The following is a 19,471-nucleotide window of genomic DNA, read 5'->3' on the forward strand; positions in this document are numbered from 1 at the left end:
GAATGCTGGGATATGGTTAGGGATCTGCTGGCCCGAAGGTGGGAGAGGTTGAATGATTGGGCTGGTGGGTGGCTCGACATCCTGGCTGGCTGCATAGGGGCGCTGGAAGTAGCAGGGTCAGGCGAGCAGGCTTGAGACCAGGGCTTGGAACATGCTGCACTCTGCTACATCCTCTGTAGCGCTGCTGGGGATGTTGATTTGTCCCTGAATCTCTTTGGGTGACCTGCTGTCCTTCTATGCTGTCTTAGCTCCATCCCGCAGTCAGTACCTGAAAGTACAAATATAACAATATGTTATCTGCCTACCCTTGCCCTGACTGCACCTTTTAACCCCTTCTAACCCCCACCCCTTTACACCTCCCCCCCATATACTCAGCCCCCCCTCCCTAGGCAGTGCTGGCCCCAGGCCCGAGAACAATAGGCCTCATATGCCTCCGTCTGATTAACTGCAACTTTTTAGAGTTTTAAAGCTTTTGTTAATGGTTGCATCAGTGTGTTCCAGTTTTGCAAACATGGACCACATTTTTCAAAATTTACGAACAGTACAATGGCTAATTTAAGGGAAGGTTGGATGAAACTGACCAAAAGTTTTGTTTTCTTTAAAACTAAGTCCGAAGTGTGGAGGTTCCCTGTCAGTTCCAGGACCCCAAAAGGTGTTCGTGCATGCGTGGCGCTCACCGCGGGGCCCAGGTAGGGTTGCCACCTTTTTGTAATTTAGTTACCGGCTGGTGGGGGGCGGGAAGAAAAAGGGGTGGGTGTGACGTCAAAAGGAGCGGGACTATGATGTAAAAAGAGGCGGGCCACGGTGCAGAGCTGTGTGACGTCGAAAAAGGCCAGGGCTATGACAAAAAGTGGCGGGCTGGCAACCCTAGGCCCAGGAGGTATGGAACCCGGTGGGCCCCCGATGGTCCAGTCTGACCCTGAGTTTAGAAATACATACAGCTTCTTCCCTTATGGTGTACCAATAATAATTTCACCATGCACACTTCTATATGGTTTCATGGATAGCAGGGTATTGAAAACATGGCCTTCCCAATGAGCATATCTAGGCATCAGTCAAGTTAGTAAATTCTGGAGCAGCATGTAAAGTAGATTTTCATAGAAATATGGTCCAGTAATCCAGTAGATAATTTCAGTATTCCAAGAACGATTTACTTGTAGGAATGGAACAAATAGAGGCCCATAAAACCTACAGCATAATGGTATCTAGGCACTATAACTTATAATATGTGGTTACCATGCTAGTTATGTCCATGCTAATTGCAGGGGCAAGGGAATGTGATAAAATCTGAATCATACAAATTTTTCATATTTGATGGCCATAACTCCAGCCTTTTATTATGGAAAGAAACCCAGCGCAGATGAGGATATCAACGGGACATCAGCCATTGACTTCTACATGAACTCAGCTGGTCTGAGTTGGAGTACTATTTTATTAGGGATGCACCGAATCCAGGATTCAGTTCGGGATTGGGACAGGATTCGGCCTTTTTCAGCAGGATTCCGATTCGGCTGAATCCTTCTGCTTGGCCGAACCGAATCCTAATTTGCATATGCAAATTAGGGGTGGGGAGGGAAATCGCGTGACTTTGTCAAAAAAAGTAAAAAATGTTTTCCCCTTCCCACCACTAATTTGCTTATGCAAATTAGGGTTCGGATTCGGTTCGGGATTCGGCCGAATCTTTTGCAAAGGATTCGGGGGTTCGGCCGAATCCAAAATATTTTTTATTCAGACTTTTAACCATTGGAGTTAATAAATCTTGAAAAATTAGATTTTTTTGTTTCTAGGAAAAGTCTGACCAGAAAAAAGCGGACTTTGATAAATAACGCCCCAAGTAAACCCCAATATGATTTTTCTGCCTCCAATAATGATTAATTATATTTTATCTGCGATCAAGTACAAGTCATTGTTTTATTGTTACAGTTAAAAAGGAAATTTAATTTTTTTTTGGAGCTTTTTGGATAACGGGTTTCCTGATAATGAATCCCATACCTCTAAAATGCACACAGTGTACTTAATTAATTGATTTAATATTTATGGAAAAAAAGATATGCTTCCTCACCTTTTGTAACGATATTGATTGTGATGTATGTAACTCCATATGTTCTATGTATATAATTCATGTGATTTAGTTGTGTAATCACATTTACTTAACAGTACTACGCAATATATTGGCGCTATATAAATACATGTTAATAATAATAATAATAATAATATGCTTACAGTACAATAACAATGTTTCATCATCAAATCACAAACCAAAAAGTATGGAAGAAATGTGCTGATGATACATACCGTATATACTCGAGTATAAGCCGATCCGAGTATAAGCCGATCCGAGTATAAGCCGAGGTACCTAATTTTACCTACGAAAACTGGGAAAACTTATTGACGCTAGTATAAGCCTAGACACAACTACAGCCCTGTCTCCCAGCAGCGCACATTCCGCCAAAGAGATCCCCCCAGCGATCAACCGGACTTCTTTGCAAAGTTGATGGTGACAGAGAATTGCCAAACGGATTACTGTGTGCATTGTCCCACTGTCCCACTACCATGTGCAGAGGGTGCTGTGTGATATTGCCATCACTGTTAATCTTTTGTATAACCAACAGAGGGTGCTGTGTGATATTGCCATCACTGTTAATCCTTCATATAACCAACAGAGGGCGCACTGTTATTCTTTCATATAACCAACAGAGGGTGCTGTGTGATATTGCAGTCACTGTTATTCTTTCATATAACCAACAGAGGGCGCTGTGTGATATTGCAGTCACTGTTATTCTTTCATATAACCAACAGAGGGCGCTGTGTGATATTGCAGTCACTGTTATTCTTTCATATAACCAACAGAGGGCGCTGTGTGATATTGCAGTCACTGTTATTCTTTCATATAACCAACAGAGGGTGCTGTGTGATATTGCCATCACTGTTATTCTTTCATATAACCAACAGAGGGCGCACTGTTATTCTTTGATATAACCAACAGATGGCACTGTGTGATATTGCAGTCACTGTTATTCTTTGATATAACCAACAGAGGGTGCACTGTTATTCTTTGATATAACCAGAAAAGGGCGCTGTGTGATATTGCAGTCACTGTTATTCTTTGATATATAGTTACATAGTTACATAGTTACATAGTTAAATTGGGTTGAAAAAAGACAAAGTCCATCAAGTTCAACCCCTCCAAATGAAAACCCAGCATCCACACACACACCCCTCCCTACTTTTAATTAAAATTCTATATACCCATACCTATACTCCATACCTATACTAACTATAGAGTTTAGTATCACAATAGCCTTTGATATTATGTCTGTCCAAAAAATCATCCAAGCCATTCTTAAAGGCATTAACTGAATCAGTCATCACAACATCACCCGGCAGTGCATTCCACAACCTCACTGTCCTGACTGTGAAGAACCCTCTACGTTGCTTCAAATGAAAGTTCTTTTCTTCTAGTCTAAAGGGGTGGCCTCATGGTACAGTGATCCACTTTATGGGTAAAAAGGTCCCCTGCCATTTGTCTATAATGTCCTCTAATGTACTTGTAAAGTGTAATCATGTCCCCTCGCAAGCGCCTTTTTTCCAGAGAAAACAACCCCAACCTTGACAGTCTACCTTCATAATTTAAGTCTTCTGTCCCTCTAACCAATTTAGTTGCACGTCTCTGCACTCTCTCCAGCTCATTTATATCCCTCTTAAGGACTGGAGTCCAAAACTGAACTGCATACTCCAGATGAGGCCTTACCAGGGACCTATAAAGAGGCATAATTATGTTTTCATCCCTTGAGTTAATGCCCTTTTTTATGCAAGACAGAACTTTATTTGCTTTAGTAGTCACAGAATGACACTGCGCAGAATTAGACAACGTGTTATCTACAAAGACCCCTAGATCCTTTTCATTTAAGGAAACTCCCAACACATTGCCATTTAGTGTATAACTTGCATTTATATTATTTTTGCCAAAGTGCATAACCTTGCATTTATCAACATTGAACCTCATTTTCCAGTTTGCTGCCCAGTTTTCCAGTTTAGACAGATCACTTTGCAAAGTGGCAGCATCCTGCATGGAACCTATAGTTCTGCACAATTTAGTATCATCTGCAAAAATAGAAACAGTACTTTCAATGCCCACCTCCAGGTCATTAATAAACAAGTTGAAAAGCAAGGGACCTAGTACAGAGCCCTGCGGTACTCCACTAACAACACTGGTCCAATTAGAAAATGTTCCATTTACCACCACTCTTTGTAGTCTATCTTTTAGCCAGTTCTCTATCCAGGTACAAATACTATTTTCCAGGCCAACATTCCTTAATTTAACCAGTAACCTTTTGTCTGGCACTGTATCAAATGCTTTAGCAAAGTCTAAGTAAATCACATCCACTGCCATCCCAGAATCGAGGTCTCTACTTACATTCTCTTCTCGTAAAAAGAAATTAAGTTAGTCTGGCAAGATCTATTACGCATAAAACCATGCTGGCACAAACTCATAGTATTATGATTTGCTATGAAGTCCAGTATCTTATCCTTTATTAACCCTTCAAAAAGCTTTCCTACCACTGACGTCAGACTAACTGGCCTATAGTTTTGAGGCTGAGAACGGGATCCTTTTTTGAATAGAGGCACCACATTAGCAATTCGCCAGTCTCTCGGCACTATGCCAGATCTCAATGAATCCTGAAAAATTAAGTAAAGAGGTTTGGCAATCACAGAGCTAAGCTCGCTAATTACCCTGGGATGAATACCATCTGGCCCTGGACCTTTGTTAATCTTAACATGTTCAAGTCTCTTTTGAATTTCTTCATGTGTGAACCATGCATCATTAGTTGTATTACTAGAATTGGGAGTGTTAAGAAGGAAACCACTTACTGGTTCCTCATTTGTGTAGACAGATGAAAAATACGAGTTCAGAATCTGCGCTTTTATTTTGTTTTCATCAACCAGCTGACCCCCCTCTGATAGTAAGGGTCCCACCCCTTCCTGCTTCATTTCTTTACTATTAACATATTTAAAAAATAATTTTGGATTTTTTTTACTGCTTGCTGCAATATCCTTTTCTATAGCAATTTTAGCTTGCCTTATAGCTTCTTTGCATGATTTATTGGCCTCCTTGTACCTTATAAATGTTTCGGCTGTACCAGCTAACTTGAAAGCCTTAAAAGCACGTCTTAAAACCAATATAACCAACAGATGGCGCTGTGTGATATTGCAGGCACTGTTATTCTTTGATATAACCAACAGAGGGCGCACTGTTATTCTTTGATATAACCAACAGAGGGCGCTGTGTGATATTGCAGTCACTGTTATTCTTTGATATAACCAACAGAGGGTGCACTGTTATTCTTTCATATAACCAACAGATGGTATTGTGGGATATTGCAGTCTCTCCCCAAGTGAACTGTTGGTATAGGAATGATTAAAAGTGACTGCAATCTCAGCTACTGCCCGCTGACCCGATTATAAGCCGAGGTAGACTTTTTCAGCACATTTTGGATGCTGAAAAACTCGGCTTATACTCGGGTATATACGGTACATTTAATATGTTTTCAAGCTCTGCGGCTTTATGTCTTCAAGAGCAGTCCCAAGGTGTCAAAACAAAAAGGTGTCCAAATTGGTGTATTTATGCCAAAGAAGCCCTGTCCTGGGGGTACAGGAATCTGTGTGTGTGTGTGTGTGTGTGTGTATATATATATATATCAATGGACATTGATTACAGGTAATGCTAGAATGCACATATAAAATAAAATAAGTTAGGGACCGCCATTCGGGGTTTACCTTGACGTGGTATGGTGGCTTATCAATTTTATGATCATAACTTTGTAACAAAATAACCCCTATTTGGGTACATATGCAATAGCATTTATTATACTTATATATATATACTTAAAAGCCTTTAGAGTGCTCCCACAACCCCCCTGTTTTGATATTGTATATTTAGCCGGAAGCTGTGGCATAGCTTCAGTGGTTGTAGCACCCCATACCCCCCCTTTAAACTAGTGGTGATCCTATGCTTTTAAAATTGGGCGTTTGTTTTGGGAATATCTCTTCTTAAAAAGCCTGATTGCTGGCTGGGGAGGATTTAGCCCTCAGTGAAAAAACAGCGTTCAATGGACATTGATTACAGGTAATGCTAGAATGCACATATAAAATAAAATAAGTTAGGGACCGCCATTCGGGGTTTACCTTGACGTGGTATGGTGGCTTATCAATTTTATGATCATAACTTTGTAACAAAATAACCCCTATTTGGGTACATATGCAATAGCATTTATTATACTTATATATATATACTTTAAAGCCTTTAGAGTGCTCCCACAACCCCCCCTGTTTTGATATTGTATATTTAGCTTTAGTGGTTGTAGCACCCCATACCCCCCCTTTAAACTAGTGGTGATCCTATGCTTTTAAAATTGGGCGTTTGTTTTGGGAATATCTCTCCTTTAAAAGCCTGATTGCTGGCTGGGGAGGATTTAGCCCTCAGTGAAAAAACAGCGTTCAATGGACATTGATTACAGGTAATGCTAGAATGCACATATAAAATAAAATAAGTTAGGGACCGCCATTCGGGGTTTACCTTGACGTGGTATGGTGGCTTATCAATTTTATGATCATAACTTTGTAACAAAATAACCCCTATTTGGGTACATATGCAATAGCATTTATTATACTTATATATATATACTTTAAAGCCTTTAGAGTGCTCCCACAACCCCCCCTGTTTTGATATTGTATATTTAGCTTCAGTGGTTGTAGCACCCCATACCCCCCTTTAAACTAGTGGTGATCCTATGCTTTTAAAATTGTTTGTTTTGGGAATATCTCTCCTTTAAAAGCCTGATTGCTGGCTGGGGAGAATTTAGCCCTCAGTGAAAAAACAGCGTTGAATGGACATTGATTACAGGTAATGCTAGAATGCACATATTTGGGTACATATGCAATAGCATTTATTATACTTATATATATATACTTTAAAGCCTTTAGAGTGCTCCCACAACCCCCCTGTTTTGATATTGTATATATATATTTATATATATTCTTTTGTTTCAATATATATATATATATATATATATATATATATATATATATATATATATATATATATATATATTTAACTACATACCGGTGCACTCAAAAATCCTCAGGTGATAATACAGAAATTCAAAAAAGAACCGCACTCTCAGGACTTACTCAAAATGTAGAAAATAGTATAAGTTTATTTCAACGTTTCGGCTCAAAACTCAAGCCATCATCAGGAAGTGAAAAATACAAACAAACCCCCCTTATGAGTGCTCAATCTGGCGCAGTAACGGAACTAGGTGGGGGCGGGCCCTGGTGCGGGCCGTGCAGCCGGGCCCGCCCCCACCCTCGTCCGTGTGAGTTTTCTCTCGCGCTGCAGCCGACTCCAGCTGGCTGCAGTGTGCGCGATCTGCCGGGGGGGCCCTGGCCCAGTTGCACCCCCTGCTCCCCCGATAGTTACGCCCCGATATGGCGACAAAATTACTCTGTGACGTCACCATATGGTGTGTATACTATTGCAAACATGTCAGTGACGTGTCCTATTGCCAGGACATGCAGATGTAAACATGTGCTTTAGCCAATACATAACAGAGTAGCCACATCATTTAAGCTACAATATGCAATCTTTGGAACGACCAATACCCCTTGTGTAAAGCCGTGAACACCCAGTGTACAGTGTTTTTAAAAAAATTGACATTAGGCATCAATGCGGCATTATCGCACATTATAAATCAATATTCCGGTATTCACAGTACTGCCTACCCTACTAGAGTATGCATCAAAGTAAGAACGGCCAAATGCTTACTTATTTTGTCGCCCTGAGCAGCGTCGCACATCCCCACACTGAGTGCAATCACTCACTCACTGGATCTCTACAATGCCCATCAACGTTTGGAGCCTCTGTAAGTCATTCCCTGTAACCGGTCATCCTCCGTACTGGCCACGCCTCCTTCTGCACCTTCAAACGAATCGCTCAATGAGCCGGCCAACATATACTGCGCTCCAAAACCCTCTACTTGGAAAATTAAAACCCTCTACTTGGAAAATTATTCGGGTCCGCAGTTCCCCACTCTGACTCTGTCCTTCAGGTCATGCAGTATGGGACACCGTCAGGCATCCAACACATCAGTCCCCTTGGACTCAGTCATTTATGTGGATCTTTCTATCACCATACCTTGTCTGTAGGTCCATAGGTGCAAGGAGAGTATAAGGCACAATCTGGGTATTCTTATATTCAAATACTGGGGTATATCGGCTCAGCATATTGGCAATCACCTTGAACCTTCACTGCCAATGAGAGTGCTGCTTCATGGGGCGTGTTATTGCCACGGGCCTGCCTACAACGTTGAAATAAACTTATACTATTTTCTACATTTTGAGTAAGTCCTGAGAGTGCGGTTCTTTTTTGAATTTATATATATATATATATATATATATATATATATATATATATATATATATATATATATATATATATATATATATATATAACAAACAAGGGAAAGTTGTGCTCACCACTATTTTTTTAAAAACATTAGGCGGGGGTGCAATGAGGGTGTGACCACAAAATACATATAGTCAACTACAAGAGGTCCTCTGCACTCAACCCATTATCAATATATTTAAGACAGAGACATTTTGTGCATACTGCTACTAAAAAATGCCTTACCCTTTAAACAACACAGGGATTGTTTGTCCATATATTGCAATATATTTAAGCTGGCCAACTACGTCAAAGTCATCCCATATCTGGCCAGTCCTATGCTTAATTTTCATCTGATTCATTAAGAATTCAATTGCTTAATTATACATTTTACAAAGGGACTAAGTTTTACCTGCAACTTACTAGCTGCTTTCAAAGTAAAACTCCCAAAAAAAGGGCAGCCAAGTTTGGGAGTTTTACTTTGAAAGCAGCTAATAAGTTGCAGGTAAAACTTAGTCCCTTTGTAAAATGTATAATTAAGCAATTGAATTCTTAATGAATCAGATGAAAATTAAGCATAGGACTGGCCAGATATGGGATGACTTTGACGTAGTTGGCCAGCTTAAATATATTGCAATATATGGACAAACAATCCATGTGTTGTTTAAAGGGTAAGGCATTTTTTAGTAGCAGTATGCACAAAATGTCTCTGTCTTAAATATATTGATAATGGGTTGAGTGCAGAGGACCTCTTGTAGTTGACTATATATATATATATATATATATATATATATATATATATAGATGCAATCAGAAGCACTCACGGTTGCAGTGATCAAAGTATCTCTTTTATTGGAGTGTCACAAACTACCCCACATCAACGCGTTTCGGTTCTCTCAGAACCGTCGTCAGGATGCACCCAGTGGTCATCACATGATGTATAAATACAAACATCCACCAATCAGTGTGAAGCATCAATTAAATATTCATGTCAGTGAACCAACATATCATTAAAATGTTAATCACAGTTCCAATACCCATTGAAAACATATAAATAAGTGATAAAATCGTATAAAAACTGTAACAACGTGTTCCTAGAATTGTCATAATAGCGTGAGGTATAGTGTCCCCACTAAACATTGTGCATGCAAGTATATGTGATAAAACCTTTTTATATAGTTATAAATTTTTAAAAACATAGTAAACTGGGTTGTCATAGATGCCTCAAAGGAATAACCACTAAATTGGTTCAAAATTTCTCAAAAGGTGACCACTTAGAAAAACAATGATGCCGGTAAAAACTTTGTTACCGGCAAAGCTGCATATACATCCCAGCCAACCTACAGATATTCGTTCACCTTGAGGTGTAGATCATCTCAAAAAATTTTTTTTGAGATGATCTACACCTCAAGGTGAACGAATATCTGTAGGTTGGCTGGGATGTATATGCAGCTTTGCCGGTAACAAAGTTTTTACCGGCATCATTGTTTTTCTAAGTGGTCACCTTTTGAGAAATTTTGAACCAATTTAGTGGTTATTCCTTTGAGGCATCTATGACAACCCAGTTTACTATGTTTTTAAAAATTTATAACTATATAAAAAGGTTTTATCACATATACTTGCATGCACAATGTTTAGTGGGGACACTATACCTCACGCTATTATGACAATTCTAGGAACACGTTGTTACAGTTTTTATACGATTTTATCACTTATTTATATGTTTTCAATGGGTATTGGAACTGTGATTAACATTTTAATGATATGTTGGTTCACTGACATGAATATTTAATTGATGCTTCACACTGATTGGTGGATGTTTGTATTTATACATCATGTGATGACCACTGGGTGCATCCTGACGACGGTTCTGAGAGAACCGAAACGCGTTGATGTGGGGTAGTTTGTGACACTCCAATAAAAGAGATACTTTGATCACTGCAACCGTGAGTGCTTCTGATTGCATCTATTTGTTCTCCTTTGAGGAGCACCCGGGACTTGATTTATTGAGGGTGAGTGCCGGTGAAGCATTTGATTATATATATATATATATATATATATATATATTGAAAGATAAACAGCACATGTGTGATACCAAATAGATTAGGATTACTACAGTACACACAGTATTATTCCTTACCTTAACTTTGTGCCTTGCATTGAACTCCAGTACTTTATTTTGTGTATAGTCCATGTGGGAATACTTAGCTGCTTTTCCAGTTACCCATGGGTGTTGCAAAGCTTGATTTTTTAACCTGTTTGAAGAACACAGAAGAGAGCCATGTGCTAATAACCACTTTTTTTTCAATTTCTGTCAATCGCAACAGGTGATTGTACCCCTCATTTTATAATGTGCTGGTGGAAGCAGTATTTTTTCAAGGATAGAATATGATTAACTGAAGCAATAGACCAGTGGTTAGGCAAAGGGGATATCAATGCACCTGGGAAGCACATATATGTGTATAGGGGTTGGTGGTAGGTAAGAACCCAGTACATACCGTATATACTCGAGTATAAGCCGAGTTTTTCTGCATCCAAAATGTGCTGAAAAAGTCTACCTCCACTTATACTCGAGTCAGTGGGCAATAACTGAGATTGCAGTCACTTTTAATCATTCCTATACCAACAGTTCGCTTGGGGAGAGACTGCAATATAACACAGCGCCCTCTGTTGGTTATATGAAAGAATAACGGTGCGCCCTTTGTTGGTTATATGAAAGAATAATAGTGACTGCAATATCACACAGCGCCATCTGTTGGTTATATGAAAGAATAACAGTGACTGCAATATCACACAGCACCCTCTGTTGGTTATATGAAAGAATAACAGTGCACCCTCTGTTGGTTATATGAAAGAATAACAGTGACTGCAATATCACACAGCGCCATCTGTTGGTTATATAAAAGAATAACAGTGCCCCCTCTGTTGGTTATATAAAAGATTAACAGTGACTGCAATATCACACAGCGCCCTCTGTTGGTTATATGAAAGATTAACAGTGACTGCAATATCACTCAGCGCCCTCTGTTGGTTATATGAAAGAATAACATTGACTGCAATATCACACAGTGCCCTCTGTTGGTTATATGAAAGAATAACAGTGACTGCAATATCACACAGCTCACTCTGTTGGTTATATGAAGGATTAACAGTGATGGCAATATCACACAGCGCCCTCTGTTGGTTATACGAAAGATTAACATTGATGGCAATATCACACAGCACCCTCTGCACATGGTAGTGGGACAGTGGGAGAATGCACACAGTAATGCATTTGGCAATTCTCTGTCACCATCAACTTTGCAAAAAAGTCCAGGTGATCGCTGGGGGCGTCGCTTTGGCGGAATGTGCGCTGCTGGGAGACAGGGCTGTAGTTGTGTCTAGGCTTATACTCGAGTCAATACGTTTTCCCAGTTTTCGTAGGTAAAATTAGGTACCTCGGCTTATACTCGCGACGGCTTATACTCGAGTATTTATGTACTTCCTGGGTTCCTTGAGATCCCCTTTGCATTGGTCTAGTGCGGGAGTGCCCATACTTTACTAATGTGAGGTCTACTTTTAGTGATGTTGTCCCATCACAATCTACATACATAAAAGCATTGTTAGCATTCGGGTCCATGGAAAATATTACTTAAATATTATATTGATTTATGAGAGCATTTATAGTGCTATATTTAATAAACAACTATTTCTTATGTAACATTAACAGAATAAATATTTGAAATAAAGCATGAAACAGGAGGGTGATTTAGGCAAGCTGTTTGTTGAAAGCTACTGATCACCAGCTAAAGGTCTACTGCTAGATCCCGATCTACCTTTTGGGCACCCCTGGTTTAGTGCTACATTTTATCATATTTAATGATAATTTGAAATAGTTCTGTTTGGTTATTACTTTTGGCTTTAGGGGTGGGTAGAACAAGTAAATGGTATATGGTTTATTTGTTGACTGATGCTTGATATGTCTACCTGCTTGTAGTATGTGTGGCGGAATCATTGATTCTTCCTGTACCCAGGTACACAGGTATTTTTTATACATTTGGATTAACATTCCACTGATCATTTTTTTAAATTATATTTTAAATGATGTTACTAATACATACCAATGATATGAATACTCCAAAGTGTAATTCGTCCAATATTGGGAAATGCTAGAGAATCATATAACAATAAATACACAAAACTTTATGCTAGTTTTAGATTTTTTACACCATCCTATGCCAAAATGTTTCTGTATCATAACATAAAAGGTGAAGTAGGACGTTTTACACTGAAATTATTAATGTAAGCAAAATATATTTAACATGAAAAAAAAAGTTGTTTTGGCACATTGTTACACTTTCAGATAGTACCCTATGTTCATTAAAGTGTTGTGTAGAACAACAATAATGAACAATTTAAAGCCAAAATGAACAAAAGCACAGTGGTTACAAAACATGCCATTAATCTTCCTTGCACTGATTTTACTTTACCTTTTTTGAATACCTCAAGTTATGGTTTCTAGATATAATTTAACATTCCCTGAAATACAGACCATTACATTGAAACACATTCAGGACATTTTCTAGTGTTACTGTCCCTTTAAAATATAGGTAACAGTATATAAACTAGTCTATGTTTCAGATTTTTATTTAACTTTTATTTTTTTGCCTTGCAAGAATGATCACTAATCAATTTTAATAATTTGGGAAGGCACATTTATCGAAGGTCGAATTTCAATTTGTTTGAATTTTTTTTTTAACTCTAATGAATCTGAAATACTCGAAATTCGATTGGATAGTTATTTCATAAAAAAATGGAATATCTAAAACTCGAATGGATGTTACAGATCCAAAAATTCGAATCCAATTTGACTAAACTCGAATCGAGTTTTTTCTCTGAAAAAAACACGAATGTCAGGAAGGCTAGTAACATATTCAAATTGGTCACTGGACCTCTCCCATTGACTTATACATGAAGTTGGCAGGTTTTAGGTGGACAAATTTGAATTTTTAAAGGTGCAAGGTTTAATAGAACTCAAAATTAAAATTCGAAATTATAATTGAATCGAGTTTGGATTATTCACAATTTGAATTTGAGAGTTTTGACCATAACATTTTTTTTCAATTCAATTAACATTTTCAATTCGACCCTTAATAAATCTGGCCCTTAGTTATTGGATTATATAGAATAGTGTACGTTGTAATAAAGTTGAATATTTACTTACCAAGTCCTTAGCATTTAGGGAGATTTCATCCCAACAGGGATACACAAAAATCAAAGTCACAATTTAGGATTTTGCTGTATATGTATTGATATCCCTTTGGATCAAAAAATGGTTCAAATCCACATAATCTAGTAAAAACAAGAGGATACATTTAAAATAGCATTTTATGCATATTACCTAACCAATGAATATGGCTAACAAACACACACACGCATTCCTATAGATTCCTATTGTATGGCTAATATTGTGTGACTTCAGCACAGTTCTCTACAATGCATTTTTTATAAGCCCATTCTATCTTTCAGGAGTCTTACATACAAGAATTTTGTCATGTGGTACCCTCCGGTGGTTTTTATAAATTCCACCACAAAAGTCTAAACTATATAATCTTCTGCAAGTGTTCATGCACACCACAGACAGCGAAAATAGCTTAAAGGGGACCTGTCACACGAAAAAATAATTCATATCATGTTAGTTGAGCAAAATAAACTTTACTTACATTATATTTGTTATTTAAATTTTGTTTCCTTCAGTCTTGGAATTACAAAATTACAAAATCACAGCAAACAGACAGGAGCCATTTTGGTAACACTGTTATTAAGACAAATTGTGTATCACCCTCAAAATCTGGTGTATGCACCAGAATAGTGCCCATGAGCACCTTACACAATTATAGAGCCTGAGAAGGGAAGGAGAAATGTGAGGAGTGCAGTAGCATGTAAGAAATGCTTAATGGGAAGTGGCATAGAGGCAGGGCAGATAATATTTGATTGACAGCTCAGATATTTAAATGCCTTTATAACAGGTATGGATGTTTTCATGAAAAAATAATTTGGGTTTCATGTTTAATTTTCAAAGGACTTACATTATGCAGCTTTTTTATATCTAGGTGACAGGTCTGCTTCTACAATGAACTGCTACATAAAAGAAAATTACAAAATGTATGTAATAACTCCAACTGACCAAATATCCACTTGTGGCCCGTAAGGTGAGCCAGAAAAATTTCTGGTGCTGAAAACAAGGCATTAAATAATATGTTAAATATGACAGAATTTTAATTACTTGTACAACAATGCATTGTAAATGATTATCAGATTGCTATTAAGGGACCTTACACAGTGGCATTTATAAGTATGTTTTTTAGAAGGTTTTTGTACATTCACCCACATGGCAAACTAGGAGTTGGCTGACCCTATTCTTCTGTATGGAAACTGTGCCAACAGCAGTGCACTCAAATGCTGATGAAATTGAACATGTATGATCTCTGTTTAAGTGCTCTTCTGTTCATACAGTCATCATAATGAAGACTTGGGTCAATAAACTGCATTCCCTTATATTGAACTAATGCCACTGCATGGGAAAGCTAGCTAGCTTGCTAAATTTAATTGTAACCCTATGTTTTGCCCAGTAGATGACAAAGGTTAAACGCTTACCTTACAGGTTTTTTATGTGTCTATAGACAAGAGGGATTAATCAAATGTGGATGAATGCAGCAAACATGTTGAAACCAAATTTCCAGCATTCAGCCTGCACAGAATGTAGGAATGTGATATGGTTAAGGTTCTTTACAATATAGAAAGGCCACTTAAAGTTTAATTTCACAGGGTTTCACAGGGCTAGTCCGTTCACAGTTGGTAGAGGAGGTTGTTTCCCTTTGGCTAGAGTTCCCTGTGGTCTTGTATCTTTTGATCCCACCTACTGCATGGTAGGTGGGATCAGGGGTGGATTGTACTCAGAGCCTGAGGTGTAAGTAGGCCTCAGTAGTAGTACATAGCAACTATTCTGGCATCGGTCAACTATGATGTCCAATTTTGCATTTTTATATCTGGTACACACTTTTGGAAGTAACAAAGTGAGGCAGGCATGGAGAGGCAATAGCTTGGAGGAGGATATGTTCTCTTTTAATTATAGATTAAATTAGATCTTAACAATGTGTGTATGTAGAGTTATATGGCATGCACCACTTCCTCAATAATTGTAATGCTATAGACTAAGTAGAAGAGGTGTGTGCTCGGACTATGTGGGAGAAACTAAACAACCTTTACACAAACGTATGGCTCAGCACAAAAGAGACAGCTGTTCTCATCAGGACTCTGGTCAGCTATGTACCTAAATCTAAAGGAAAAGGGACACACATTTGCCACATACAATGCTGTTTTAGCACCTCTCCCTAGATGGTTTAATTACACCTCACAGCTCCAATCAACATCTTACCTCCATGAGGTCTCTGACCCCATGCTGGTTTTACTAAAAAGATTATGCTGATTGGAGTAAGAATCCAGGGTATTTAACCACACATATTTTTGTACAGGTTATTCTGAATTGAGAAAGCCAGTCCCACCACTAGCAAAACATCTTCAAGAAAAAGGAAAATAAAGCAAGTCCAGTTGATTTGACATATTATTATATATATACCATGACATGGATGAATGAGAACCTTCACAGACATATATATTACATATCATTAAAGTAAATCAGCATAGTGCAATTTATGAATAATACATTAAACAAAGCAGTGAAATTGGAGTTTTTGTAATCAAGTATTTGGAGTACTTAATTAGTCTTCCTATTCAAAGGTGTGTGCTGGAAAGAATGCACCTCTGGTGCTGCAAAGATATCAAAATAGCTTTACGCAATTAACTTTCCAAGTGAAATCTCACGAGGTAAGTACACACATAACTGACTATAAAACATGAAGTATTTTTGCTACTGTAGCTAAATAATAAATATGCAACTCACCACAGTATCCTGGAGTGCCACATATGGTCTTCATGGCCACCTGGTCATCACTAATTTTGGACAGTCCGAAGTCCACTTTCAAATGTTGATTTTTTGAGAATTAATAGTATGGAAAAGAAACAATATTCAGTGTATAAAGTGTCATTATAAATTCTTAGCATTACTTCTGTCTTGCATTTTATCTACTTATAGGATAAACTAAGGGCACGACTTATTAAAATGTGAAATAAGAGTTCACCACAGAAAAACTTGCCAATTTTCTATTCATTCCTATGAGTTTTTAGAATAGTATTTATTGATGGGCAAACATTAGAGTTTACCATTTGATAAATACACTTCTAAAAATAAGAATGAATAGAAAGTGGGTGATTTTTTTCTGCCGTGAGTTCTAATCTAACAAGACAAAACTGTCCCTATGATTTTCAGCAGTGGACTAACATTTGCTTGGATACCATGTAATTCTCCCACACTTGATTAAATACCTTTCCATAAATCATTAGAATAACCGCCTATAAATCATTTAAAATGTTGGAAAATAAGGGAAAAAAGCATTTTCACTCAGTTACCCTGGATTGGCACCTGTGTTTTACATGTGGCAATTCTAATAGATCAGGAGGAGAAGTTATTTTGGGGTGCTTTGTCTCCCGCCTGTGTTTGCAATTATAATAGTGATTTACCTTTTGAGCACAGTTTTACCTTTTGAGCACAGAGTTATTTGTAAATTGAAATAATTGTGCTCTACTCCATCTTAACCCATTTTTATACAAGTCACTTCCTTGTTGGCCCTTCTACTGTTGACTGTCTTTACTTGCCGCAGCTATGATTGTTAATCAGAAATACCCAGAGTTCCTTCTCTATCAAGGATTTGCATATTTTTACATTCCAAGCACACCCCCTTAAATTTCTAAACATTGAACCTTATCTGACACTTAGCTGCCCAAATTGCCAGTTTCCAGATTTTCCAGGTCACTCTTAAGGGCAATTTCACACTAAGAGCTTTGTCATCTGTGTTAAAAATTCCCTAAAACTGGAAACAAATCTCAATGAAAATGCCTTGCCATACACTAACCCTGTAATCGCCTCAAGTAAATTACATTACAATACCTTTGCTTGTATATCACAAATCCACAAATGCCAATTTTGATAAACAGATTTGTGATGCCCTTATACAAGTCAGAAATACTGTATTCTGTAATGGGTAAAGCTGCGTTAATATTGTTCCCCTGTTTTAAAATAAAAAAGTTGCAGGCTGAGTGATTTTAAACAGGTCATGGTTCAAAGTATATTCCAGCATAGTTTACAACAGTGGATATATTATTTTCTATGATACTTAAGTTGCCATGATTCAGGTGGCCTTACATTTAGCACTATTTATAACTGATAAACTAATTACTGTTTATAAGCATACATTTTACAGGATATTCATGACTTGCGTATTAAGTATTAAATACAGTCTATAAAGTTGATAAGAGTTTTCATAGATATATTTATGTGCACTTAATACTGGGTGCATGCTGGTTTTTTAGAATAAATACAAATTATATTTTTGAGAATGCAGAATGAGCCTGGAGCAATGGTAACCTTGCCAATAGGGTTGCCACCTCTTGCTGTAGCTTAACTCTGGGTGGGGGGCGGGTTGATGATGCAGAGAGACATATTGGTGATGTAGCAGGGGTTTTGCCGTTGTAGGGGTAGTGCTATGACGTGGTGATCGAAGATTGGCCACCATGTCAGTCCTAATTTGGAAAACTTGGCAGGTCGTATTGACCCAGGCAGCCCTTCCCAAAACTGGGCTGTCTGGGCCAAACCTGGACAGGTGGCAAGCCTACCTGCCAAACATTTTCCTTAATAACTGATAGTAGTGGCTAGCTGCTGCCGACAAAATTGTGCCATAGCACTGAGCCTTTCTTACCAATTTTTAAAAGGGAGTCAGGAGTAATGTCTGCATAGAGACATATGGTTTGAGATCTCGTTGAACAACTCCATTTCCATGTAGATACTAAAAATGTTCAAAGAATTTTTTTTTCATTCCTAATCCAAAAAAATCTGCAAAATAGAGAACAATAGTTTCCTAAAAAATACAAAAGCCAGATAGAATATAGATTATGCCCCACAATTCTGCATAGTGACAGGACTTTGTGTTTAACCATTATTGGCTACCTCTTTACATCCCCATCTTATCACAAGCCTGGCAACAATGGCCCCTCAAATGTTGATGAAGATGACCTGTCTCCCACATTGTGTTTAGAAAAACAGTAGAAATTCTGGGAAGGAAAGTTTGCTTCTATAATGTACAGTATATTGTATGGACTATTTTCACCTGCCAGGGATTTAAAACACAACCAAGGTGGCAGCTGATCCCAACAGAAATTGCACATCATCTATTTTGTTAAATTCAGTGGCTCCCATACCCACAACCCTAGCAGCAGCTGCTGGTTGGACTGTGCCTTTATGTTGTCCCTGTGTTTAATAGTGTACTCCATAGCAGGTTGGACTGTGCCTTTATGTTGTCCCTGTGTTTAATAGTGCACCCCATAGCATCTTGTCAGTATATACCCTATTATTATCATCAATCAGCTTGTGTCAGCATTATTTGTTTCATTATAAAAACATAGGCTTTCGGGTAGAGGTCCCATTAAACTGTAACAAAAATGGTAACACGCATTAGATACTGGTGGTGTCTTGGAATCCACTCTACTGGCATAAACACTAGAGCCCAGAAAGAATTATGGAGAATTTGGGATTTTGTCAAACACTACTGTTTTTTTTTTTTTTTTTGGCAGCATACAGCTTTTTGGTTCCCTTTTCTTCACATTTAAATACTGTAGAGGTAGACAAACATAAACATAGATCAAATGTCTTTTATAATGTAAAAATATTAAGTTAATGTAATATAAAGTTCAAGTTTCATCTTCATTAGGCTTATTCTGGAAAGGCTTTTAAGTTTACTATATAATGAACTGTTATTTATTAAGGCACAAACATTTTCACTGTACATTAAAAACAGAACTAAAAATGTAAATTCATTAAACAGCGCACTCATTCCATGCAGAGCTGGGTAAGTTCTTACCATAAAGCAAAAAGTT

The 19,471-nt window shown here is 37.9% G+C and overlaps 1 long non-coding RNA gene across 1 annotated transcript; it reads right to left on the minus strand.

Moving 5' to 3' along the window:
- Nucleotides 1–45: 45 nt before the first annotated feature.
- LOC121399366 lies at nt 46–19,175 on the minus strand. Its single transcript, XR_005964959.1, has 4 exons — nt 18,298–19,175; nt 16,386–16,460; nt 13,647–13,774; nt 46–268 (listed from the first exon to the last, which is right to left on the minus strand). It is a non-coding gene; the product is annotated as an uncharacterized LOC121399366 (long non-coding RNA).
- Nucleotides 19,176–19,471: the final 296 nt, after the last annotated feature.

The sequence above is a fragment of the Xenopus laevis genome, chromosome 1S (assembly GCF_017654675.1).
Source record: "Xenopus laevis strain J_2021 chromosome 1S, Xenopus_laevis_v10.1, whole genome shotgun sequence".
Lineage (NCBI taxonomy): Eukaryota > Metazoa > Chordata > Amphibia > Anura > Pipidae > Xenopus > Xenopus laevis.